A 10,941-nucleotide genomic window follows, 5' to 3' on the forward strand; every position below is an offset into this window, starting at 1 on the left:
GATACTGATTTCTTTCAGTTCCTCCCTTGCATTAGTCTCTATGTTTCCCAACATCCTTGGGAGGTTATTTGTATCCTCTCTTGTAAAAACAGAACTAAAGTAAGAATTTAATTGGTCTGCCATTTCCTTATTCCCCATTATATATTCCCCTGATTCCGACTGCAAAGGACCTACTCTGGATTTCACCAATCTTTTCCTCTTGACATATTTATAAAAGCTTTTGCAGTCGGTTTTTATATTTGCCGCAAGCTTATTTTCGTAATTTATTTTTGCTCTCTTGATTAATCCCTTTGTAACTCAAAAGTAGGGAATTCATAGATCTAGACAGAGATGGGAAACGTTTAAATATTATTATTGGGGAGGAAAATTGGTCGGAATTATGTCATGATAGTGTGACAAACACAATAAATGTTAGATATAGATTGGTTCTATATAACTTTTTACATCAATTGCATCTTACCCCACAAAAATTAAATAGATTGAAGTCAGATCTGTCAGATAAATGTTTTAGATGCAATCAAGAGACTGGGACTTTTTCACATTCTCTATGGGTTATGTCCAAAATCGAGACCATTTTGGATAGAATTAGGAACTTTTTTTTGGAGCAAGTCACGGGAGTTAAGTTTCCACAGGATACAATATTATTTTCACTGGGTAATATTTCAGCAATAAGACTAAAATAGAAATTGAATTTATATCAAAAAGAATTTGTGAAAATTGCATTAGCAGTTGCAAGAAAATATATAGCAGTGATATGGAAATTGGATTTTTATTTAGGTTTGGAAAGATGGCATGCAGATGGCATGTAATTTGGTGCCCATATTTAGATATAAATTTATAAATGGTTTTCCCTGAAGCTCGTTAACTCCTTGGAATAAATAAAAGTGAAAAGGCTAAAATTGAGTGGATGGTGGTGATATCATACAGCTAGGTCTACTTAATCTTTTTCTTTTCTTTCCTTACTAATCTCTTTTCCTCATTCCTTTTTCTTCTTCTGTTTTTCGTGGGATATTATTTGGGGGGAGGGGGTTGGTAGGCTTTTTTTTTGGGGGGGGGGTTATATAAACCATCATATGGTTATAACCAGATGACTATTACACTTGGTATTTTGGCATAAATACTAAAAAAGTTAATGTGGCTTAATGATCCTTAACAATCTTTAACAATGTTCAACGTGGTTCAAATGTTGCTTAAACGATGTTCAATGTTATTGAAGGTAAAACACAGGATTCTGTTGACACTGTGGTTAAGTGAAAAAACACACAAATGCTGGAGAAACTCGGCAGGTCAAATGGTGCCTTTATGTAGCAAAGGTGATACATCACCAACGTTTCAGGTTTGATGTCCGAACAAAAAGGGGAGGGGGTGGTGAGGAGGGTTGGAGATGATAGGTGGAGGGGGGTGGGGGAGACCGCAGGAAGGGGGAAGGAATCTAGGCTAGGTGGAGAGAGAATCAAGTAGAAACTGGAATGACTAGTTAAAGGGGAGTGGTGGGGGGGGGGAATGCAAGCTCATTAGTGAAATGCAATGAACTCAATGTTCATGCCCTGGGGTTGGAGAGTGGCCGGATGAAAAATTAGGTGTTGTTCCTTCTGTCCATGGCCCTTCACACTACCCCATCCTGACGATCCACAGACTGGAGGAACCACACCTCATTGAGTTCTCTGCATTCCACTAATCAGCTTGCCTTTTACCCTCTTTCCCCCCCCCCCCCCTTTAACTAGGCATTCCAGTTCCTACTTCCTTTCTCCACCTAGCCTGGAGTCCTCCTCCCCCCCCCCCCCCCCCACCCCACCTTCCTGTGGTCTTCCCCCCCACCTATCATCTCCCACCTTCACCACCCTATTCCCCCTTTTGTTCAGACATCTCTCCTGTTCCCCCCACACCTTGCTGAAGCGTCTTTACCTTTGCTACATAAAGGCACTGTTTGACCTGCTGTTTCTGCTGTATTTGTGTATTTTTTCAATGTTATTGAAGGTGTTTTAACGTTAACAGAAATTGTCAACATCTAACTCACCCTTCTCAAATCTCCAACTGACCACTCGCATGAGGGAACCTATATTTAAACTCCCACCCATGCGTGCTCCTTTGTGCCATGGTTCGAATGGTTCACTGCTGGGGCCGAGCCAACCACGCATGAGCCACCATACTCCTCCGGCACCGCAAATGGTGCCAGCCTTTGTGCATGCACCTGCCAGCACTCACACAAGCACATAGTGATCAACCAGGCCATGCACAACCTACTAACCTCCAGGAGAATGTTGACACCCGCAGGGACCAGCAGATCATTGCTCAACTACAGGTAAGGAGTGAACCTTTGGCTCTTACAGGTGGCAAGGGATCAAGACTACAACAGATCACTTGCGAACCTTGGAGTTAGGACAATGACACCTCCCTTCCATACAGACTGTAGATCTTCTCTATACAGTTTGATGAAAAGAATAGGATGATGCCAAAGAGAACCTGCCTGGTGGATGTGCCTCCTGCATAACTCCAGCTGAGGTGAGGAGAACCCACACAAGGCAGTGTGACCAGACACCATATCTGGTCAGGTACTGAAGGACTGCGCAGACCAATTGACAGAAGTCTTTGTGGAAATCTTCAACACCCTGCTATAGCAATGCATCATTACCACAGAGTTCAAGATGGCCACCATCATCCTGGTCCCCAAGAGGGCAACAATAGCAGGCTGCAGTGGTTGCAATGATCACCACCATTGTGAAATGCATTCAGTGCCAGGTGATCAAATGCATCCAAGCACACATCCCACAGATACTGGACCCATTTCAATTTGTCTACAAATTTGTCGAGCACTGAGCACTGATGGACCTCAGGACTGTGTGCTCAGGCCACTTCTGTTCACGCTGCTGACCTATGACAGCCAGATCCAGCTCCAATACTGTCATCAATTTTGCAGATGATACAACAAGGAGTTGGCTTCATCAACAACAACAATGAATTGCACTACAGAGAAAAGGTGGAAAATCTCATGATATGGTGCAAAAGCAACAACTTGAATCTCAATGTAGACTAGATGAGGGAAATGATTGCGGATTTCAGGAGGACCAGGAATGACCATCCTCCACTACACATCAACAATTCTGTAGTGGAGAGCACCAAGTTCCTTGGAGTGTCACCTATTGTGGACACACAACATTCCCATTTCCCCTAGTAACATCTCTTAGTCCTTGCTCTACATACCTACCCCCTTCTTTATGCCCCTTTCCCAGAGAGGGATTTTCCTTCACTGGTACCAAATCAACTGCCACCTTTCAAAGGTGGAGGAAAAAATAAAATTCCTGCAGATACCAGAAATCTGAAATGGAAATGCACAGTGAGAGAGAGAAAAAAAAAAAACAAAAAGGGGAAGATCTTGCAATATCATGGAGTGGAAGAATGATTTAGATGAAAAAAAAGTATTTGTGGTTCAAACCAAAAATAGTTAATAAAAAGAACCTTGAAAAAGGGTTCAGACTCAAAATGTCAGTTATACAGGTACTCCCTGACTTATGACCATAATTCAGACCAAAGGATCAGTTGTATCTCAGAATAGAATAGATGCATGTTGGAATTGGAATTGCATCCAGGGTCCACAGGCTGGGTGTGGTCATCTTTATTCCTGGGTGCATGCGTGGTGGGGTTCACATATTGGAGATAGATGGTGCATGTGCGAGAGTTAAGCTTCCTTAACTCTTGTGTATATGCCAACTAAATTCAAATACGTGAACTGCGTCTGCGCCAACCGAAGTATCATGCACACGAGAATTAAAATGGCTGCACCCAGCCTACGGACCCTGAAACACTGACTACTAAGCTAAGTATGCACATTTTGAGTCTTAAATGCCCTGTATAAATATAAACCACATAAATATTTTTTTCAACAATTTTCGGTCATGTGTGCAGATGGACTTAAATCACATAGTACACAAGTCAGGGAGTAACTGTTTATCTTTACCTCCTATAGACTCTGCAAGGCCTGCTGAGTTCTTCCAGCATTAGTATGCTTTTGTGTTTCAGTAGGTTATATAAAGATGTAACTTGTGCCATGGTTAAAAGGAACTAATGATTTACAGCAGGAAGACTTTCAGAAAGTACTTAATGAGCTACTACATCAAAACTTACTGGAGAAAATAAAGCTCAGCATAGATACAGTAATATATTGGCCAATGGAAAGCTGTAACAGATTTGTGCTAATATTAATCTTTAAAGTTAAAATCTTCAGTTATAAAATATATACTTAGTAAAGTTAGTTATGGGTGCACAAGGCATATTTACATTTTCCAGACACACAATTACTCTCAGAGTTCTTTGAAATGGAAGCTGGTAGATCTCAAAGACGAAAAGTCTGTTATTGTAAGCTTCTTTGCTTGAGAGATCTGCCAATTCTGAACTGCAGTCATAAAAAATCTTGTGACTGTTCTCCATTAAGAACTCAAAACAATAGATCAGCTGCTGGCTGATTAACAAACAGTCTGGAATCTGATCCACTTAAGCTTCTGGAAGAGATCCATTTAGTATATAGATGTAAAGTAACTTCAAAAGGACCACAATGACCTGCGCAGACAGGCCAGAGTCTGTTGGATCATGATTCATAATTTTGAAGAAGACATTATGAATTTTAAAGACAGAAATGATGTCACGTATCATGTGATGAGACTTTTGAGAGAAAGATATTACCGGAACCAGAGATTTTTGAGCAAAAGAAGTTGGCCATCCTGTAGGTAACACAGGATTGAAATATAGTAATCAGAAAAGGTGCTGTTACATGTTACTCCTGGTCAAAGGAGAACAGAGGATAAGTGGCTTTTGAATGAGGAAGACCACTTCTTACTGTTTCTAAGATAAAGAGGGCAGTTCAACCATGTCCATTTTCATATGGCCACTTTGTTCAACCCTTGCTTTGGTTTGTGAAGTCATTGTGGAAGAAAATAGCCACTTTGCTGCATCTTTGGAAAAGAGGACAGATTTATTGTGTGGAACATGGATTCGAAAATCTCCATGCCTGAGAGAGAAAAAATTGTTCAAATGAAGAAACATTGCTCTGAAAACAACTCTACAAAAGAAATGTGTGAGTTTTAAAGAGTTCTGATGACTTGATGTTTCAACATACTTCATTGTTGCTTTTGAGCAACAATTTAAAGAAATTTGATGCCTCACACTTACTCCATAATTGCTTTTGAACAGCAGTAAAGAGAGTTTCAACACAAAAGCTTTCTGAGACTGAACTTTTAAATCATCTTTTCAAAATCAAGCTTAAACTGTAATGGTTTGGGTTTTAACACACACACATTTTGCACATAGTGTGGTTAAGTTTAGAATTAAGTAAATAGTGTTATTAATAATTAATAATAAAAAGTTTTATTTTGAAACTACCATTTGCCAGTGGTATATTCCCATTGCTGCAGATTTAGTTCGTAACAGAAGCAAAGAGTTGGCATGTTTTTTATCCAGGTGGTGGCATTTAACAAGTATTATACAGCAAGGGTCAGTGTTGGGTCCTCAATATTATACAATTTACATCAGTGATGGATAAAGATAAATTTTATTTTGAAGACGACTGTGGAACCTCTGATGGGATTTTGGTTAATTGAGCATCGAAGCTCTGGCAAATTGAAAAAGTGTAATTGTCCATTGTGACAATAAAAAAGCGATAAATTACCCAAACACTTGAGAAACTGCTGGGAGCCTTGGATGCCAAGCAATGTAATGCATGATTTGTAACAGTGTCTGGTATGCAGATGCAGCAAGTAATTAGGATAGCTAACAGGATCTTATCATTCATTGTGAAATAATTCTATAGAAATGTAGGGATGTTCTGCTTCTGTTATTTTGGGTACTATATCTGGAGCAATCTTTCCTCATTTACTGTCTGAAATGAGTGGGTTGTCTAATGACAGAAGGTTGGACAAATTCCGTTTGTTTCTGCTTAAGTTTAGAAGAGGGGATTTGATTGAAAGATGCAAGATTCTGGCTGGTCTTGACATGATGGATATGGTTAGGATATTTCTTCTTGAGGAAGAATTGTAAAGTATGAATCACTTGAAAATAAGGAGTTTCCCATTTCAGCAAAGAGGAGGCAATACATTTTTTATCTCTCTCTCAGGATTGAAACTCAAGGAAGTTATCATGAGGAAGAAATTCCTTGAGTGTTTTAAGACAAACATTGATAACAGAACTGAAGGATTATGGGAAGAATTGGCTGTGGTATTGAAGTAAAAGTCAGATCTTATTGACTGGTGAAGCAGGCTAGATGAGCCAAGTAGATTTGTCCTGCCTCCTAATACATATGTTTTTATGGATGTTCATTTGTTCTCTTCACTGATCCCCCTCACTTTCTACCCTCATAGGTAATCCAACCTGTTCACTTATGACTGCTCTGAAGAGAAACAGAAGTAGTTTAGCATGGGGGAAAAATCATGATGTAATAAAACGTGGTAGAGGTCCTAATGCTTTAAAATTTTAATTTTATATGCAGAATTTCATTCCTTTAGAATTTATTGTTGAAGATTTTATAAGACTACACTTTTGCTTTACTATATCTGTTCCTTTTATCTCTTCTGTGATTCCATCACATTTCTCCCCTTTTTACTTTCTTACACGACCTTACAATTAATTAATTATTCCAATTTGTATATATCCTGGCTCTGAGGATATAGCAAAGAAATGTAGGCCTTGTTCATTTACACTATTTCCATATGTATTGTAACAAATGCAGGAGAATCTCAGCAAACATGCTCCTATGGACACTGCATTTCTCCAGTACTTTTGTGTATTAACGACAATCACAACATCTGCAGACTTTTTTATTTCATTGCATTGTAAAGAATCTGTATTGTATTATGCTTCCGAATTTCAGCTCCTTTGATTTCAGTTGAAGTGAATTTCGGCAACAGATTACGAGACACCGCAGTAATAGTGACAAATTTAGATCAAGCAACCAAGAGTGAATTTCTGCATCTGTCTTAGTAGGTGAATGTTTTTCAATCTGATTCATTGAATAGGTTTCTAGACACTTATCTGCTGACACATGCGACAGGTTTGTTATAAGTGCTCTTTGATATAAAGATCACTGGATTTGCACTGACAGTAGATATGGGAGCTATAAAATCTATGCTTTGGAACAAGCTGTTCCTGGCTACTGCAACAGCTGAATTTGGCTTAAAACTTTTTGAAAGTTTATTAATGACCTGTTAACTTCTCTGATTTCAGTCATATCATTCAGGTAGTCCCTGACTTATGACCATATTTGGGACTGAGGGATCAGTTGTATATGGGAATGGACCCAAGTTGGAATTTTGCCCACACATGTGGAATACAGAAGTCTTAAAAGAAACTTTTTAATCAAATAATTGTTTCATCATCGATTTTTGTTGTATTTAACAAACTATAAAAGGGATAAAGGGCATGTAAGAGCCAAAATGTGCGTACTTACCTTGTAGTCGGAGTCCCATGATCCATAGTCTAGGCGCAGCCATCTTGATTCCTGTGCACATGCACAAATCTTCGCTTAACACATGTTAAGTGCCCTGACGATATTGAATTTGCACCCTTAACTCTCACACATGCGCCAACCAAACTCTTCAGCTAGCACATGTGCGGTAGGTTCGCTTTTTGGGGTTCGGTGCCCAGCCTATGGACCCTGGGATGCCGACTAACAGAGTAATTACTCACATTTTTGCTCTAACGTGACCTGTATCCCTGTTGTAGTTTGTCAAATACAACATAAACCACACAGATTTTATATTTTTCTTAATTTCTTTTAAATTCAGTTGTTTGTGTGGATGGATGTAAATCGAGTAGGTCATAAGTCGGGGAACACCTGTACATTTATTATTCTTGGGGTGCTTCAGAGAGCCTTGAGAAAAATTAGGTGCCATGCTAAAGTAGGAAGGATTAGAAGAACTGAATGGTGCAGCATGGAGGGCAAGTGAAAATGAATCTGAGTCAGAATTTCTTGTCATGAACATGGGTGAAGAATTTATTTTTGTGGCAGCATTACAGGTGCAAAAATGGCTAGAAATTACATTTTAAAATAAATAAATTAGTGCAAAAGAAGAGGGGGAGAAAAGAGACACCACCTCTTGTAAATGTCCTCAAAGGAGTGAAGACTGATGGCGCTAACTGAGTTCACAACTCTCTGTTCCCTTTTCCTGTCCTGTGCATTGGGACCTCCATACAGACAGTAATGCAACCAGTCAGAATGTTCTCCATGGTACACCTGAAGACATTTGCAAGAATCCTTGGTGACATACCAAATCTCCTCAAAATTCTGATGAAGTATAGCTGCTGACGAGCCTTCTTCTTAAAGGCAATAGGTTTAGGAGAAGAAAGCTTTCCATGGCTGAAAACCCATCTGGAACAGAGAAAATGTTGTGGTTATTAAGGCCCAAGCATTGTACGATTGTCTCAAAAAAGTGCACTAGCCAAAAATAAAGTCTGACCGTTTCTCTCTATGGGTGCTGCCTGATCCATTAAGTCCCTCCAACCTCTTGTTGGTTGCTCAATGTTTCAGCATCTGCAGTTTCTTAAGTTTTTTTACTGAATCATGCTTAACTTAATTTGTAATTGTTTCACTCAATTTATATTGAATCAGTTATTGAATCATAACATGCCTGCAAACAGCAGGAGCAGAACAACTTACAGATTTGTATTTCTTCTGGATTTAGTTTCCCAATACTTCAAGGGAGTGAAATTAAAATCTCCTTAACAGCATCATGCTATTAACAATTTTTTTTTCATTAATCTTTCATTGGGAAAGCACAACTTTGTAAGGCCAACATTATTTTCATCCTAGTGTATTTAGGAAGTGAGCAATGAGTCTCATTTTTGACATGGTGAATCCTAGATTCTTGCCAATACACATATCTTAAAATAGAGCTGTGCAGTGATGCAGCCGGTGGTGTTGCTGACTCCCAGATCAAGTACTGACTCCCATTGATGTATGTGTGTGAGCTTTGAACTTTGATCAAGCACCTTGTGGCCCAGCTACTGTGCATGTAAAGAGTAGACATTTTTAAAGAAATGAATGGGGCACCATCAATTCAGGAAGCATTTTGAATGCTGTTGCAGTTGCACATATCCAGGGAAGTAAAGAGATTTTTGGCACAATTATGATACGACTTGAAACTGGGGGAGGCACTTTCGAGGGTTAGCGGATGAATGGGATTGCTTTTTGCTGGCATAAATTTGAGGAGTGGAATGGCTTCTTTCTATGGCTTGAATTGATATGAAAATTCAATTGTCTAGAGATGGTGATTTGTAATGATGATTTGTTACAATTTCTAGGTCTCTTACCCAACACCATCAATTTAGCAAGAACATTTCCGAAACCACTTTCTTTCTGTTAGTTATTTAATTATCCTCACCATTCAGACCTGGTTAAGACAGGACAGCAGTGCTTCAACCTGGTTAGAGTAATTATTTAGTTTGGACCATACAACATGATGTGATTGCAATTTAGCATTGTCACATTTATGGCTTGCCTTCTAAAGAGGTCTGATGCTGCTCTGAACATGATCTTTTACGTCCCGCACAGAATCAGGCTTGGCCATCTAGCTTGCTGGTAATGAGAAGTGTGTTAGACCATAAGGTGAGATGTTGTGGATGATAATTCTGATGGTCCAGGTACTCACTTTTCAGAATTTAAATGAAGATAAAATGCGCCTCAGCCACAAAATGAAGCTTGGTTTTCATAACGATTCTGTGGTGCTTATCCTTCTATTACTACAGCCAAAAACATCGTTGATAGATAGACTGGTGAGTACATCCATTATCTTTGCTCACCACCTTCTATCGACCTAATCTGCCACTGACAACCTTCAGGGCTCCCAAGTAACCTCAAGATTCATCCTTGATGATGGCCTTTGAAAATACCACCCAGTTTTCTTCTGTTTTCTTCTTACTGTTCTCAGTGGTTCCATTAGCTGGTATTCTGCATGGATGAGCACTGATTCATCAGCTGACAGAAGTGATAGGCAGTGTTCGGAAACATTAGTTACCACCTCACTCAATCGATGAACGAGACTCCTTGGGATCTGAATTAAATGCTGAGGATTTACAAGACTGACTGTGTCTAGTCCATGGCTCTGCTTTGTTAGCCAGACAACACACCCAGGGTTGTTGATTCCCTGTGTACAAATGCATCAGGGTTTTTGCTTAATTTGATTAGATTTTGGGTCGGATCTCCTGACTTTGGAAAGAATAACGAGGCTGTCATTCTTCATCAGTCTGATGCAAGGTCTTGATCCAAAGCATCAGCAAATCCTCTCTTCCAACAGTGTCAAATTTTGGAATAATGTTGGAACATTATTTAACTCATGTATTACATTAATAAATCTCAACTGTGCTGCTTTATAATAATTCATAAAATTGGGGAGCTGTATACTTCCAAAATCGTATTTCCACGTCAGTTTCTCAAAAGAAACCCTAGCCATTTTTCCTTTCCATAAAAATTTTCTAACACAAACATTAATTCCTTTAAAAAAATTTGAGGATTTGAAATTAGAATCAATTGGAATACTGTATTTGAGGAAAAACATTTGTTTTAACACAATTTACTCTACCCATCAAGACAATAGGTAACATATTCAATTTTTCCAAATTTTCTTTAATAAAAATAAATAATTTAATTGAAATATTTTTGTCAAGTCTGATTGCATGCAAATACCTAAATATTTTATTCCAAGATCTGGCCTTCTAGATTCAATTACTTCTTTACATTTCTGATAATCTCCATTAACTAAAGACATAATCTCATCCTTCTCTCAATTTACTTTATATCCTGATATATCTCCATATTGTTTTATTCTAATTTTTTGTTGTGAAGAATTTAAAGGATCTGTTAAATAAATCAAAAATCATCTGCAAATAAATTTAATTTATATTCTTCTTGTTTCACCTTAATACCAACTACTCCTAATATGTATGCTCATAGGCATATTT

Source organism: Narcine bancroftii, chromosome 1 (genome assembly GCF_036971445.1).
Source record: "Narcine bancroftii isolate sNarBan1 chromosome 1, sNarBan1.hap1, whole genome shotgun sequence".
NCBI lineage: Eukaryota > Metazoa > Chordata > Chondrichthyes > Torpediniformes > Narcinidae > Narcine > Narcine bancroftii.